Raw genomic sequence first — 15,582 nt, 5'->3', positions numbered from 1 at the left:
CCTCCAAGATGTTGATGTGAAACGTCTTGAACAGGGGAGACCATGTGCCTTGAGCCTGTTTTTGGTGGGAGTGACCTCCCCAACCCTCCAGCGAAGCGTCCGTGTGGATGTTGAGTGATGGAGGTGGGTGTTGAAGAGGAATGGACCTTTTCAGGGCCTTTGCTTCCGACCACGGCTTGAGGAGAAGTCGAAGTCTGTTTGGGAGCCGTCTCTTGAGGTCTCTTCGAGCGATGGATGCAGAACGTATCCAGACTCCCGCAGCATCCTTTAGCTGTGCACGAAGCACTGGGTTTGTTACTGAGGCGAACTGTAGAGAGCCTAGAACTCGTTCCTGCTGGCGTCTTGAGATCCGCTTGGATTTCAGTAGTCGCTTGACAGACCCTGCTATTTCCTTCCTTTTCTTCTGGGGAATGGAAAGGCGGTGTGACTGAAGGTTCCATTGGATTCCTAACCATTGGAACTTCTGAGCTGGAGAGAGGCGAGATTTCTTCACGTTTATCTTGAATCCCAGGTGTTCTAGGTACTGGGTGACTTTGCTGCAGGAATTTAAACAATCCTCGGGCGATGGAGCCCAGACTAGCCAATCGTCGAGGTAGGCCATCACCTGGACGTCTCGGAGGCGGAGCTGTTGTACTATGGCGTCCGCCAGCTTTGTGAAGATCCGAGGGGCCACATTGAGGCCGAAGGGCATAGCCCTGAAGGCGTAGCTTTTCCTTTGGAGTCGAAATCCTAGGTAGGAGGAAGCGTGATGGTTCATTGGAACGTGCCAGTAGGCATCCGCCAGGTCTATGGAGACCATGTAAGAACCTCGAGGCAGAAGGGTCCTTATCTGTTGAAGAGGCAGCATCTTGAACTTGTCGTTCGCTATGAACTTGTTGAGGGGGGATAAGTCCAGAATGACTCTGAGTTTGTCGGAGTCTTTCTTGGGGACACAAAACAGTCTCCCTTGGAACCTGGTGGACTTTACCTTCCTTATCACCTTCTTGTTCAAGAGATCTAGGACATATTCTTCCAGAAGGGGGGTTGATTGTTGGAAGAATTGCTGGAAGGTTGGGGGTGGTTGAGTCCAACTCCAGCCTAGACCCTTCTTGATAATGCTGTGTGCCCAGGGATCGAAGGTCCAACGATCCTGGAATTGGCGGAGTCTTCCTCCCACCGGAAGCACTTCATTGCTTCTGGTGTCCCGAGGGCTTACTGCCTCGGCCGCTAGCTCCCTTTCCTCCTCTGCCTCTGGAGGGACGGCGAGACGCGTCTCTGCCTGCACCTCTGCTTGAGCCTCTACCTTTGGGACAAAAGGTAGTCGTCTGTTGCTCGAAAGCAGGGGTGAAAACCGGTGACTGTGACAAGACCGGTTGGGTGACCAGCTGAAAGGTCTGCTGTGGCTGAGCTGCCACTTGGGAAGTAGCGGGTCCCGGAAACTGTCGTCTTGGTTGATGCTGCTGGGGTTTCTGTTTGGAAGATTTCCTCTTAGGTTGAGGTCCGTCGTCCTGAGAGGATTTCCTCTTTTTTGACATGCCCCACTTGTGGAGAAGGTTCCTATTCTCCGTGGCGGCTTTGTCGGTGATCTCCTTCCCAAGGTCAGAAGGAAAGAGGTGTTTACCCCAGATGTTGGAGGAAATCAGCCTCCGGGGTTCATGTTTCACAGTGGCACCTGCGAACACGAATTCACGACAGGCTCTCCGAGCCTTCATGAAGTGGTACATATCCTTCACCAGGGTTGCCATGTGGGATTTGGCAAGTACCATGTAGTGGTCTGGTACTCTGGTGTCACAGGCCATGATGTCAAGTTGGACCTGGTGGGACATGGATGCTGCGAGCCTCTCCTTCGTATCTTGTTCCCGACGAAGGAGGTGATCGTTGAGTTTCGGGAGGTCTTCATTAAACTGACGTCCGGCGACGTCAGGATCTAGCTTTCCCACCACGAAAGTATGCTGGATGTCCTTCCAGTGTCGAGCGTCGGGGGGAGTCACTATGGAGAAGGGTCTGCACTCCTCCAGTGCAGGGCAGGCTTTTCCCTCTTCCACAGCCTTGAGGCACGCAGCGAAGGCCTTTTCCATGAATGGAAGGACTGCATCCTCGGGTGCGACGTAGGTAGGGTGCTTCTTGCTCAGGGCCGGAAGCTTAGAGCAGGTAAAACCCCTACTTTTAAACGTATTGGCTAGCATAGCCTGGGCCTTCGCGAGATCGAACACTATCTCCTCTTTTGGTTCGGTCTCTTCTTTAGAGGCAGGTTCAGAGCGAAGCCGGATGTAACAGTCCGGGTAGGCCTCGAAGTTTGGGAAGAACTCCACGTCGTCCAGGGGGACCGTGCCGATCTTGTCGCTGACGAAGATCCTGCCGGTCGCGATAACCATATGCTCAGCATACCTCCATGGGTTGGCATGTGAGCAAGCGGGGAGATTCTTAACCGAGATCTTCTTCGGTTCTTTGGATCCTATCATGGACCTGATGAACTCCTGATTTTCTTTCAGCCTGTCGTCCATGATGGCTTTGATCATCCGGAACATCTCTTGGGCGGATGGCATGGGTTCCAGGGTAGCGGAGGTAGACGGGAGAGACACTTCCGTCGGTGTAGGAGTAGGGGCGGTGATGGAAGGAGGAGCGACCTCTTGCTCCGACTCGGTGTATTCCATCTGGTCCTCATCATCTTCAGCACCTTGAGCCATAAGGGTCTTCTCCGTGCCCTCCGAAATATCCTACATGTGTTCGTCATCCTCGGAATCCAGGTGGCACTCGTGCATGGACTGGGCCATGACTACATCTGGTTCCACCGTAATTTGGACAGTGGGGATCAAATCCTTGGGCACCACAGAATCAGGGGAGGCCTTTGGGAACAAAAGGGACCTCATTTCTTCAGTGGCCAGGTACGGTCAGGTGGCATTCTTCTGGAAGCCACGCACCCACTTGCGTAGCTTATCCCGAGAAGTGTCCCTGACCTCCGCTGAGGGAGGGTTATGGAAGGCATCCACTAGGTGAGCCTGGCAGACCGTACAGTTCAGCGGGTCCCAGAATCTCAAATCCCCTTTCTTGTTAGCACAAGGGGCGTGAGTCCTGCAAGCCGTATGCCCGTAGAAGTGCGGGCGTTTCACAGCGCAGAAGTCGAAGTCACACTTCATCTGCTCCTCCTGTGGAAGAAAGAGAAAATGAGTATGGGGGGAGTCATAAGAATGGCTCTTAAACTAAGTTAATATTAATCATTAATTTTAACTTGATAAAGGGTGTGATGCACAGAGGATTGAGATAGTAAAGAAACATACTCCATGCATCCCGCCCGGCTGGTTACCGTAAGCTTCATCCTTGGATAATCCGAGGTGGCCGAAGGCGCAGGATAGAATTCCAGTAGAAGTCCATAGGGCAATGGAATTCCATGGGAATTGTCAAGGATAAGTTTGGGACTGAGGCCACTCAGTCCCAAATTAGGGGGCTAAAGGATCCCAAAGGGTAACTGCTTCCGGCAACCAGCCGCGCTAAGATACACGCAGCATGCTGGAAATCTGAAGAATGCAAAAAGACAGCATGATTACCAGTAGAACAGTACTAAGGTACTGATCCATTAACGTAAACAGGCCATCTGGTTGCAGTGTAGGGCTATCAGTATTAGATGATAGCTAGTAGAAGGGGGTGCAAGTCGTCTTGACGCCTCCGGATGGTTCCGGCAGACCTCCGGCACGCCGGAGGCCGCTCCAGCAGAGTTTCTGGCATTAGGACAGACAATATAAGTCAGGAGTAATACCCAGAAGCAGGGGCCGCAGAGGACCGGGAGCTAGGGTAGCCCAAGGGAGGGCTAGGGGACACCCAAAGGGGGGGGGGGAAGACCCCTGCATACAGAACACATCCAGTGGATACTCCGTGCATCCCGCCCGGCTGGTTACCGTAAGCTTCATCCTTGGATAATCCGAGGTGGCCGAAGGCGCAGGATAGAATTCCAGTAGAAGTCCATAGGGCAATGGAATTCCATGGGAATTGTCAAGGATAAGTTTGGGACTGAGGCCACTCAGTCCCAAATTAGGGGGCTAAAGGATCCCAAAGGGTAACTGCTTCCGGCAACCAGCCGCGCTAAGATACACGCAGCATGCTGGAAATCTGAAGAATGCAAAAAGACAGCATGATTACCAGTAGAACAGTACTAAGGTACTGATCCATTAACGTAAACAGGCCATCTGGTTGCAGTGTAGGGCTATCAGTATTAGATGATAGCTAGTAGAAGGGGGTGCAAGTCGTCTTGACGCCTCCGGAAGGTTCCGGCAGACCTCCGGCACGCCGGAGGCCGCTCCAGCAGAGTTTCTGGCATTAGGACAGACAATATAAGTCAGGAGTAATACCAGGGTGGCGGCCGCCGGCACAGCGGCGGCATGCCGGCAGAGGGAGCGGCGGCTCCGGCAGCCGGAGGTTGCCAGATTGGTGACAGGAACAAGGATGGTTATAGCAGAACCGGGTTGCCGGCAGTGGATGCCGGCACTCCGGGGACCGGCCGGCGGGCGGACGGCCAAGCTAGGAGGAAGGGGGAGAGCCATCGGCTGGAAGCCGGCGGCAGGCGGCAGTCCCCCGGCACACGGAGGACTGGCGGCCATGGGGGAATGGGGTGAGTCACCAAGGTAGGAGGTGGGTATCGCCGACAGTGGAGGCGGCAAGGGACCGGCACCCAGAAAGTGAAAGAGACAGAGGGAGGGATGTAAGGGGTCCAGCCATGGACTCCCAGACATCCTCCCTGAGAGGGTGTACCCATGATAGAGGCTGGCTCTATCACCCAGAAGCAGGGGCCGCAGAGGACCGGGAGCTAGGGTAGCCCAAGGGAGGGCTAGGGGACACCCAAAGGGGGGGGGGGAAGACCCCTGCATACAGAACACATCCAGTGGCTAACCCCATAGGACACTATGAAGGGTATATGTACCAGAGCGGACTGTACACAGAAGCTCAAGGTAGCCCTATCACTCCACCCTAAGGAGGAGTTGTAGGACAGGGGACAGATGGGTATAGACTAACCTAAGTATAGGCTAGGCTATACAAGAGATAAGTGGGGAGGGGAGAAGAGAAGAGTCTTCCATGGAAGGGGTTCTGTACCAGAGCGGCCACTAAGGAAGGGAGGACACTCCCTAACCTAAGGTAAGGCAGCCTGACTGAAACAGTGCATGGGTACAGTTTCAGCAAGGAACAGAATGACCCTTCCAAAACCTAACCTAGAGCAGGGATGTACGTCCTGAACTAGGAAGGATAGAAGACATATCGCTATCGCAGGAAAGTCGTAGACTTAGTCCTAGCAATAGAGGAAAGACTAGCCGTTCCTCACTCTCAGGCGCAACCCTAAGGGGGGTTCATTCCCTTAGGGAGGACAGAGAGGCGATAACATACTCTGATAAGAGCTTGATCCCCTTACGTGGTAGGGGGAGCAAGGCTACACAGAGGGAATGCCCAAGGGCAGGGGGATGAAGGAAGCATATAGGGGTCCTGCATGTAGGTTAGGTTAGGAAGGTACACTAACTAACATATCCCTTATATGGTCCCTGACGGCGAAAACACTTGCATCACAGTCAATAGTATTGTAAAATAATGCCACTATCTTCATAAGTAAGCCTAGGATCACTGATAAAATCATGCATGAACACTAATATAGGCGCTCTGGCCTGGGGGCTATAGTAGCCAACTGGTATGGGGTCAATCGATGACCGGTAAAAAAGCGTCAAAACACGATATAAAAGTTCCTAGCTATGAAGACTAAATAAACTAATATTATCGATTAGTAAATAAGGCCGGAAGCGTTGTTGTGGCTAGCTAAATAAGGCATGCAGAACAACAACGACGCCATAAAATGGCGGGTCCGGTAGAGGCACAGCTCTGCCACAAAACAACAATTATCTCGAAAAGTAATATTTACTTTACGGTCAGAGCTTAACTAAACAATACTGGAACCTTGTACTCAACTTTCCAGAAGAAGGCGAGGCCGAAGGTAGCGACATGATAAAGATGCAAGACGATAAAGTTAGCACAGGGAAAATCCGTCTAAGTAAGGCGAGCTACTGTACAAAGGATGAAGACGGACGTGACGTCATTTAAGCAATGGCGCCCGTTTGTTTACGTCTCGAGTACCAAAAGTAGCCACGGATGAGATTAGCTATGGAACGGCTCCCAGCTATTCTCCGCCTTTACACACCGAAGCATTAACTCTGTTCGGGGTGTAGATAGCTATGTGGCGCGTTAATACATGCGTCCCCTGTTGATATACGATGTCTTAAAAGGGAAACCTTTAGGATACTCGCTCCAGAAGTTAGAATTCTGTGATAACCTGTGGTTAAATTCTCTGGGAATATCTTAGTAGTTATTTACCCAAGGAAGCTACCAAAAAGGATCCTTCCATCAGGACGCCATGGCTTGAGCCCAAAAATATATATATATATATATATATATATATATATATATATATATATATATATATATATATATATATATATATATATAAAACAGATTTTGAGCAAAGCGAAAAATCTATTTTTGGGTGAAATGACCATGACGTCCTGATGGAAGGTTCCTTCAGTAGCTTCCTAGGGTATATTTAACTACAGTGGATATTCCCAGAGAATTAAACTAAAGGTTATCACAGAATTCTAACTTCTGGTGCGAGTACCCTAAAGGTTTCCCTCTAGGATATCGTATATCAACAGGGGACGCATGTATTAATATGCCACATAGCTATCTACACCCCATATAGAGTTAACACTTCGATATGGAAAGGTGGCTGAGTAACTGAGGAGCCGTTCCACAGTTACTCTCATCCATGGCTGCCTTTGGTACTCAAGACGTAAACAAACGGGCGCCATTGCTAAATGACGTCACGTCCGTCCTCATCCTGACCTCAGCTTCTGCTAATCTCCATGATACAGCAGGTCAGGGAGGGGCCTGAAAGGCTGAACTAGAATAGACGGGAGGGTCCATCAAGACGTCATGGCTATCTCACCCAAAAATAGATTTTTTGCTTCGCTCAAAATCCTTTTTTTGGGCTCAAGCCATGACGTCCTGATGGAAGTGTACCAGAGAATTAATGTATAATGGAATTTTTCCCCTTTTTAATCCAAGTACCAAGGACTTCGAACAGTATTATAGAACAGGACCTTACCAGAGATTCTATGATAAACTAGCTTCCTGCCCCCCCTGGCAGGGAAGTCCTGGTGGACAATAGGAACATCTCAAAGCGATCATTGAAGAGCTACTCACCCTGCGGAGAGTTCACACTGGACTCGGAGACAAGACGAAGGTTAATATTCGGGTAGGAATATTATCAAGCAAAGGTAAGTAAATAACATTTACTACTCCCCCTGGAGAGATCGATCTGGTCTCGGAGACAGGAAGAAGGTTAATATTCGAATAGGAATATTATCAAGGCGTGAGTGAGCATATAACATAATTACTTATATTATTTTTCTCGTTCTTCAGGGAAAAGGGGGTAAATGAAACTATAACAATCGTATATTTCTTGATAAAGAATAGGAGCGAAGAGAGACGCACATGGAATAAAATAGACATTTTATTTCTAAGATTGCAGATCATTATGGCAATAATTACAATAATGAATATAGAGTTTATTTACAATAATAAAAGAATAATGTACATAGCAAATAAAGACTTTAATCTTGATTCTGAAAAGAAAATTTACTTTTTAGAAACACAAGTTCCAGAGGAACGCCAGTCTCTTTCAAAGAAAACACATCATGCCCTAGGGCATGTGGCACTAATGTAAAGTCTATGACATTTCACCTTGGTAGGAACAGTCTATTAGAAACACTAAGTATCCATTAAATCATTATGTATCACAAAAGGGTCAACACAGGCACCAGTAGAGTTAAAGTCCCAAGTAACTCACTGTTCTATGCAGAGTTAAACAGCAGGTTTCATAACACAACCTGCGGCTACCACGAAATGCTTTACTTCGTGCACTTGTTTTGCGTAGTGCTTGAAGAAAACGCGCGATGATTTCCAGCCTGTAAAGCTCTTGAGGCTTTCGAAATCCATACTCTGGAAGAAGTTCAGAGAAGAAGCGACTTTTCTAGGATCGTGACCTGCGGGTGTACTGTCAGGATCCGCTCTGCGAATGAAGTAGGTGATTTTCGCTCTTAGTTGTTTCGGTGACAGGTTGCTACCCGATGTTTCTCCTTTGAAGAGTTGTCCTCCACCGAAGTCTGAAGTTCTTCGAAGATAGACCTTAAGACTCTCCACTAGGCATAGAGAGACATCTTCCTTCAGGGGGCAGATTCTCCAAGGGCCCCATCTCTTGGTGGGTAGTTCGTTCTTAGCGAGAAACGTTGGATCGGGGATGAGGGTAAGCTCTCCTGTGTCTGCGAACAGGATATGACCCTCTTCTCTTGATAATGCCACTATTTCACTGACTCGGGCTCCTGAGGCGAGAGCAAAAAGGAAGATAACTTTTTGAGTCAAGTCTTTCAGAGGGCACGAATCGTTGTCCAGGCTAGAAGCAAAATGGAGCACCTTGTCCAAGGACCAGGAGATAGGTTTTGGTGGGGGTGCTGGGCGTAGTCTAGCGCATGCCTTTGGCAGTTTATTGAAGATATCACTGGACAGATCAATCTGGAAGGCATATAGGAGTGGTCTAGTCAAGGCCAATTTGCAGGTGGAAATCGTGTTGGCCGCTAAGCCTTGTCCATGAAGGTGAATGAAGAAGGACATATAAAAATCAATGGTGATTTCCGTAGGATTTTTTGCCTTGACGAATGAGACCCATTTTCTCCAGGAAGATTCGTATTGCCGTCTGGTAGATTCAGTCTTGTATTCCTCGAGGAAGTCTAAGCTTTTCTTCGAGATCCCAAACCTTTTCTTTGCGGCTAAGGAGAGAAAATCATGAGATGAAGGTCCCTGACTTTCAGTGATGAAGCGAAGACAGTCGACTTCTGTACTTGTTGTGAGAGAACTGGACCCGGTAGGGGAATCAGCGTGGGCTGCAGCTCCAGGACCAGGGGGTACCAATTGCTCCGGGGCCACTTGGGAGCCACTAGGGCCGCTGTCCCTTTGAAGGTTCTCAGTTTGGAGAGGATTTTCAGCAGAAGGTTGGGAGGGGGGAACAGGTATATCCTGGACCATCTGTTCCAATCCAGTGACATGGCATCCACTGCTTCTGCCTTGGGGTCCTCGTACGGGGCCACATATCGAGGAAGTTGATTGTTGTCGCTCATCGCGAAGAGACCGATCTGAAGTTCCGGGACTTGGTGAGAGATGAAGGAGAATGACCTTGCGTCTAGAGACCATTCCGACTCTACTGCATTGGGCTTGTCACGTTGCGGAATCCTCGTAGGTGAACTGCAGACAGGTGCCATTTCTTCCTTTCTGCCAAACGAAAGATCAGAAGAAGTACCTGATTTATCTGGGGCAATCTCGAGCCCTGACGATTGAGACATCTGACTACCACCGAGTTGTCCAGAGTCAGACGAATGTGGATCGAGGGAGGCGGGGAGAGTTTCTTCAGGGTGAGAAGAACCGCCATGGCCTCCAAGATGTTGATGTGAAACGTCTTGAATAGGGGAGACCATGTTCCTTAAACCTGTTGTTGGTGGGAGTGACCTCCCCAACCCTCCAGTGAAGCGTCCGTGTGGATGTTGATCGATGGCGGCGGGTGTTGAAGAGGGATGGACCTTTTCAGGGCCTTTGCTTCTGACCACGGCTTTAAGAGTAAGCGAAGTCTGTTTGGAAGCCGTCTCTTGAGATCTCTTTGAGCGATGGATGCGAAACGTCTCCAGACTCCCGCGGCATCCTTTAGCTGTGCACGAAGCACTGGGTTTGTCACAGAGGCGAACTGTAGAGAGCCGAGGACTTGTTCCTGTTGTCGTTTTTGAGATCCGTTTGGATTTTAGAAGCCTTCTGACAGACCCTGGTATCCTTTTATTCTGTGGGATGGAAAGGCGGTGTGACTGAAGATCCCAATGGATTCCAAACCATTGGAACTTCTGAGCTGGAGAGAGGCGAGATTTCTCGGCGTTTATCTTGAAGCCCAGATGCTCTAGGAACTGGGTGACTTTATTGCAGGCTCTCACACAATCTTCGGGCAATGTCGACCAGACTAACCAGTCGTCTAGGTAGGCCATCACTTGGACGCCCTGAAGACGTAGCTGTTGGACGATTGCGTCTGCCAGCTTGGTGAAGATCCGTGGAGCCACGTTGAGCCCGAAGGGCATGGCCCTGAAGGCATAACTTTTCCTTTGGAGTCGAAATCCTAGGTAGGAAGAAGCGTAATGACTCATTGGAATGTGCCAGTAGGCATCCGCCAGGTCTATGGAGACCGTGTAGGCTCTTTGAGGCAGAAGGGTCCTTATTTGTTGCAGAGTCAGCATCTTGAATTTGTTGTTCGCAATGAACTTGTTGAGAGGGGATAAGTCTAGAATGACTCTGAGTTTGTCAAGAGTCTTTCTTGGGAATGAAAAAGAATCTCCCTTGGAACCTGGTTGACTTTACCCTCCTGATCACCTTCTTGTTCAAGAGTTCCAGGACATATTCTTCCAGGAGGGGGGTTGACTGTTGGAAGAATTGCTGGAAGGTTGGGGGTGGTTGAGTCCAGCTCCAGCCCAGTTCCTTCTTGACGATGCTGTGTGCCCAGAGATCGAAGGTCCAACGATCCTAGAATTGGCGGAGTCTTCCTCCCACCGGAAGCACATCATTGCGTCTGGTGTCCCGAGGGTTTGCCACCTTGGGGAGTAGCGGGACCCGGAAACTGTTGTCTCTATTGACGTTGCTGGGGTCTGGGCTTTGAAGCTTTCCTCTTAGGCTGAGGGCCATCATCCTGAGAGGACTTCCTCTTGCGGGACATGCCCCACTTATGGAGAAGGTTCCTATTCTCCGTGGCAGCTTTGTCCCCTATCTCTTTCACCAAGGTAGATGGGAAGAGATACTTTCCTCAGATATTGGAAGAAATCAGCCTCCGGGGTTCGTTTTTCTCTGTTGCGTTCGCAAAAACGAATTCACAACAGGCTCTGCGAGCCCTAGTGAAGCTATATAGGTCCTTGGTTACAGTCGCCAGGTGCGACTTAGCGAGGATCATATAAAAGTCCGGGACTCTGGTATCCCCGGCCATGAGTTTGAGCTGTACCTGAATTGACAGCGAAGCGGCGAGTCTCTCCTTCGTATCCTGTTCCCTACGAAGGAGGTGATCGTTCAGCCTTGGGAGGTCCTCATTGAATTGACAACCGGCTACATCAGGCTCCTGTTTTCCTACCATGAAGGTCGACTGGATGTCTTTCCAGTGCCTATCATCGGGGGGAAGAGTAATGGAGAAGGGTCTGCACTCCTCCAGTGCAGGACAAGGTTTCCCTTCCTCCACTGCCTTTATGACCGCTGTGAAGGCCTTTTCGATGAAGGGGAAGGTCGCAGAATTTGGCGCAACAAAGGTTGGATGCCTTTTGCTAAGCGCCGGCATCTTGGAGTTAGTGAAACCCCTACTCTTCACTGCCTGAGCTAACATAGCTTGGGCCTTAGCGAGATCGAACACAATAACTTCTTTTGGTTCGGTCTCCTCCTTTGAGGCTGGTTCGGACCTGAGCCGGACATAACAGTCCGGATAAGCCTCGAAATTTGGGAAGAACTCCACTTCTTCCAGCAAGATAGAGCCAACCCTTTCACTAATGTAAATCTTGCCAGTTGTAATTGGCATATGCTCGGCGTATCTCCATGGGTTAGCTTCCGAGCAGGTGGGGAGGTCCTTAACCGGAATCCTTTTCGGTTGCTTGAAGCTGACGAGAGTCGTCCGGAATTGTTCCTGAGATTCTCGTAGCTTCTTTTCCACGAGGGCTTCAAGCACCTTGAAGACCTCTTGAGTGGCCGATGGAAGAGGGTACGGGGTGGAAGAAGTTGAAGGAACAGGTTCTTAGGACGATGCAGGAGTTGCTGGGGGAGCAGGAGCAACCTCGGTCTCCGAATCAGGGTATTCCACCTGATCTTCCTCATAGTCGAGTTCCTCGCCCATGAGGTTCTTCTCCGTCTCTTCAGATACTTCCGACATACGTTCCACGTTGTCGGAATCAAGATGGCACTCACGCATGGACTGTGCCATGACTACATCAGGTTCAACCTTGATCTGGACGGTGGGAATCTGATCACGGGGAACCACTGAATCTTTGGATGCTTTTGGGAAAAGTAAGGCCTTCAAGTCTTCGTTGGGAAGGTACGGTCCAATGGCGTTCTTCTGGAAGCCACGCACCCATTTGCGTAGCTTCTCCCTAGCAATGTCCCTTGCCTCCGCAGAAGGAGGATCGTCGAACACCTCGACAAGAAGACTTTTGCAGACTGTACAGTTCTGCGGGTCCCAATACTTCAGGTCGCCTTTCTTGGCGGCGCAGGGGGCATGGGTCCGGCACGCCTTGTGCCCGTAGAAGTCCGGGCGCTTCACTCCGCAGAAGTTGCTCTCGCACTTCAAGTACTCCTCCTGTAAAAGAAAGAGATCATGAGTACATGGAAGGCATAAGAATGACTTTCATTACTCTAAAATTAAGGATAACTTAATCTAAAATTAAGAATAACTTAATTATAATAACATATTAATGCTTAAGATTAATGAGCGGGAAAGGAAGTAGATAGACACATACTTGTGAATCCCGCCCAGCCGGTTACCGTAACCTTATCCGTAGACAATTCCTTTGTACCCGAAGGTTACAATGAGGGAAATCCTTATGGATGAGCCAAGCTAGGCTTTTAACAGGAATTGTCCACAGAGTGTAATAGGGTCTGAGACCACTCAGATCCCTGGGGGAGAGGGGAAATAGGATAAACCCCTTATTAAATGTAGGTTCCGGCAATCGACTGCACTAAGATACACAGAGTATGCTGGAATTATTGTAATGTGCAATCAAACAGCATAGCCACAATCTTGGATGGTAAGACAATACCTACGTGGAAGTGGCCAAGCCATCTGGCTGCAGCATATTGACTGTCGGCATGTTTCCGGCAGCCAGGGAAGGGGTACATGTCCCCTAACATCTCATGAGGGTGCCGGCAGACCGACGGCACACCGGAGGCCGGTCCTGCAAGGTGGAAGGCATCAAGGCAGACACACTGAGTATCTATAAGGATAATACCATAGTGGCGACCGCCGGCACTGCGGCAGGTCGTCGGCAGGGGGCGGCGGCTCCGGCAGCCGAAGGCTGACGGTATGGTGAGTCTTGGATCAATTCATATGATAGATAAGTATATGGTTATATACCTAGATTGCCGGCAATCAATGCCGGCATGCAGGCGGAAGACTCCGAAAGTCGGCCGGCTGTTACTAGGTAAAATGAGGGGTGGGACGTCGGCGGTATGTAAACGGAAGGCGGCAGCCTCCGGCACATGGAAGGCTGATGTCTTAGAGGGGGGAGTCATCTTATGAAAGAATGTCACCTGAGGTAGTGGCGGTTATCGCCGGCAGTAGAGACGGCAAGGGACCGGCACCAGGATAGAAAGAGAGAAAGGTAAGGAGGGATGGAAGGGGCAAGATCCTATACCACTCCGGCATCTCTCCGGAGAGAATGCACTCATGATAGGAGTGGATACTCCTAACATCCGGCGGCAGGGAGCCGGCAGGTGGCCGGGTGCCTGTGGTAACCCAAGGGAGGGATAGAGGGCACTCAAAGAGGGGGAATCTGCCGCCAGTAGGACCGCCGCCGGCAACCACCCCTATAGGACGCTATTAAGGGTAAGTGTACCAGAGCGGCCAGCTAGCAGGAGAACAGTTAGCCCTACCACTCCACCCAAAGGAGGAGTTGTAGGACTAAGGACAGAGGTGTGTAGGCAAGCCTACACCAAAGGGATAGGTGGAGAGGGAGAAGAATGGGTCTTTCTAAAGAGGAGACTCTGCATGAGAACGGCCACCAAGGTAAAGGAGAATGCTCCCTAACCTAGGATAGGTAGCCCAGATCGAGAACGGTACTAATGTACCGTCCCAAACTATAATAAGACAGAGTCTACCCCCAGAGCTTAACCTAGAGTAGGAGGACGAACTCCTAGAGTAGGAGGACGAACTCCTAGACTAGGAAAGCCTGAAAGACACATCGCTAGTTGCAGGGAGGAAGGAGTAACCCAACCAAGTGCAACTGAGGAAGGGCAGGGCCCTTCCTAATATCTCAGGCACGACTCTAAGGGGGGGTCATTCCCTTAGGGTAGGCAGAGAAGCGATAAATACTCTGGTTGTAGACGAGATTCCCCTATATAGAAGGGAAAGCAAGTCCACACAGAGGGAATGCCCACAGGCAGGGGGAATAGGGAGCATACAAGGGTTCCTACATTAGGTTAGGAGGGGATGATACACAATCAACACTGTCCCTTATATGGTCCCCGAAGGCGAAAACACTTACATCACAGTAAATAGTATGTTTAATAATGCCACAATCTTCATAACTTAACTTAGGAACACTGGTATATCATGCATGAAAACTTGCACTAGGCTGTCCAGCCTAGGGGCTAAGCTGGCGATCTAGTATGGGGTCGAAGAGCGACCGAGTCTGAAGAGCGCTAAAACACAATATAAAGATTCCCTAGCTATGAAGACTAAATAACTAATAATATTAATTAGTTAAATAACCGGAGAAGGCTGTTCTGGCTAACTAAATAAAGCATGCAACATGAACAGCAGCACCATAAAATGGCGCGTCCGGTATCGGCACAGCTCTGCCACAAAACACAATATTTTACAAAAAGTAGAAGTTACTTTACGGCTAGAGGTTATTTAAACAATACTGGGACCTGGTACTCAACTTTCCAGAAGAAGGCGAGGCTGTAGCTAGCGACATAACGGCGATGTAAGCTGATAAAGAAAGCACTTGGAGAAAATCCGACTTAGCAAAGAAGCTACAGACGAAAGGATGAGGACGGACGTGACGACATTTAGCAATGGCGCCCGTTTGTTTACGTCTCGAGTGCCAAAAGCAGCCACGGATGAGAGTAACTGTGGAACGGCTCCTCAGTTACTCAGCCACCTTTCCATATCGAAGTGTTAACTCTATATGGGGTGTAGATAGCTATGTGGCGTGTTAATACATGCGTCCCCTGTTGATATACGATATCCTAGAGGGAAACCTTTAGGGTACTCGCACCAGAAGTTAGAATTCTGTGATAACCTTTAGTTTAATTCTCTGGGAATATCCACTGTGGTTAAATATACCCTAGGAAGCTACTGAAGGAACCTTCCATCAGGACGTCATGGCTTGAGCCCAAATATATATATATATATATATATATATATATATATATATATATATATATATATATATATATATATATATATATATTTATATATATATATATATATATATATATATATATATATATATATATATATATATATATATATGTGTGTGTGTGTGTGTGTGTGTGTTATGTGTGTGTATATGAGTGAGTATATATATGTATTTATATATAGAGATATATGTATATATCAAAATAAGAATAATTGTATTAGCCAAGAAGTATGGCAATTCAAAAGTACACGGTCAAATTTTATTTTTCTGATCATTCCTGTTTGTGTACTAAAGCTTAAATACAATCTTGACGTATAAATTATTTCTTGATTTTCTAAAAATGTTTTAAACTTTTAACCTAATTGTTCACTACATTCTAAAACCA

General features: G+C 48.8%; 1 protein-coding gene across 1 annotated transcript in view; it reads right to left on the bottom strand.

Moving 5' to 3' along the window:
- Positions 1-15,582, bottom strand: part of LOC137630306 (dynein axonemal heavy chain 5-like) — a 131,147-nt gene that overhangs the window by 50,542 nt on the left and 65,023 nt on the right. The gene's annotated exons all lie outside the window — the stretch shown is intronic.

This window comes from Palaemon carinicauda, chromosome 38 (assembly GCF_036898095.1).
Source record: "Palaemon carinicauda isolate YSFRI2023 chromosome 38, ASM3689809v2, whole genome shotgun sequence".
NCBI lineage: Eukaryota > Metazoa > Arthropoda > Malacostraca > Decapoda > Palaemonidae > Palaemon > Palaemon carinicauda.
The sequence above is the reverse complement of the archived record's forward strand: the minus strand, read 5'-3'. Positions and strand labels throughout refer to the sequence as shown.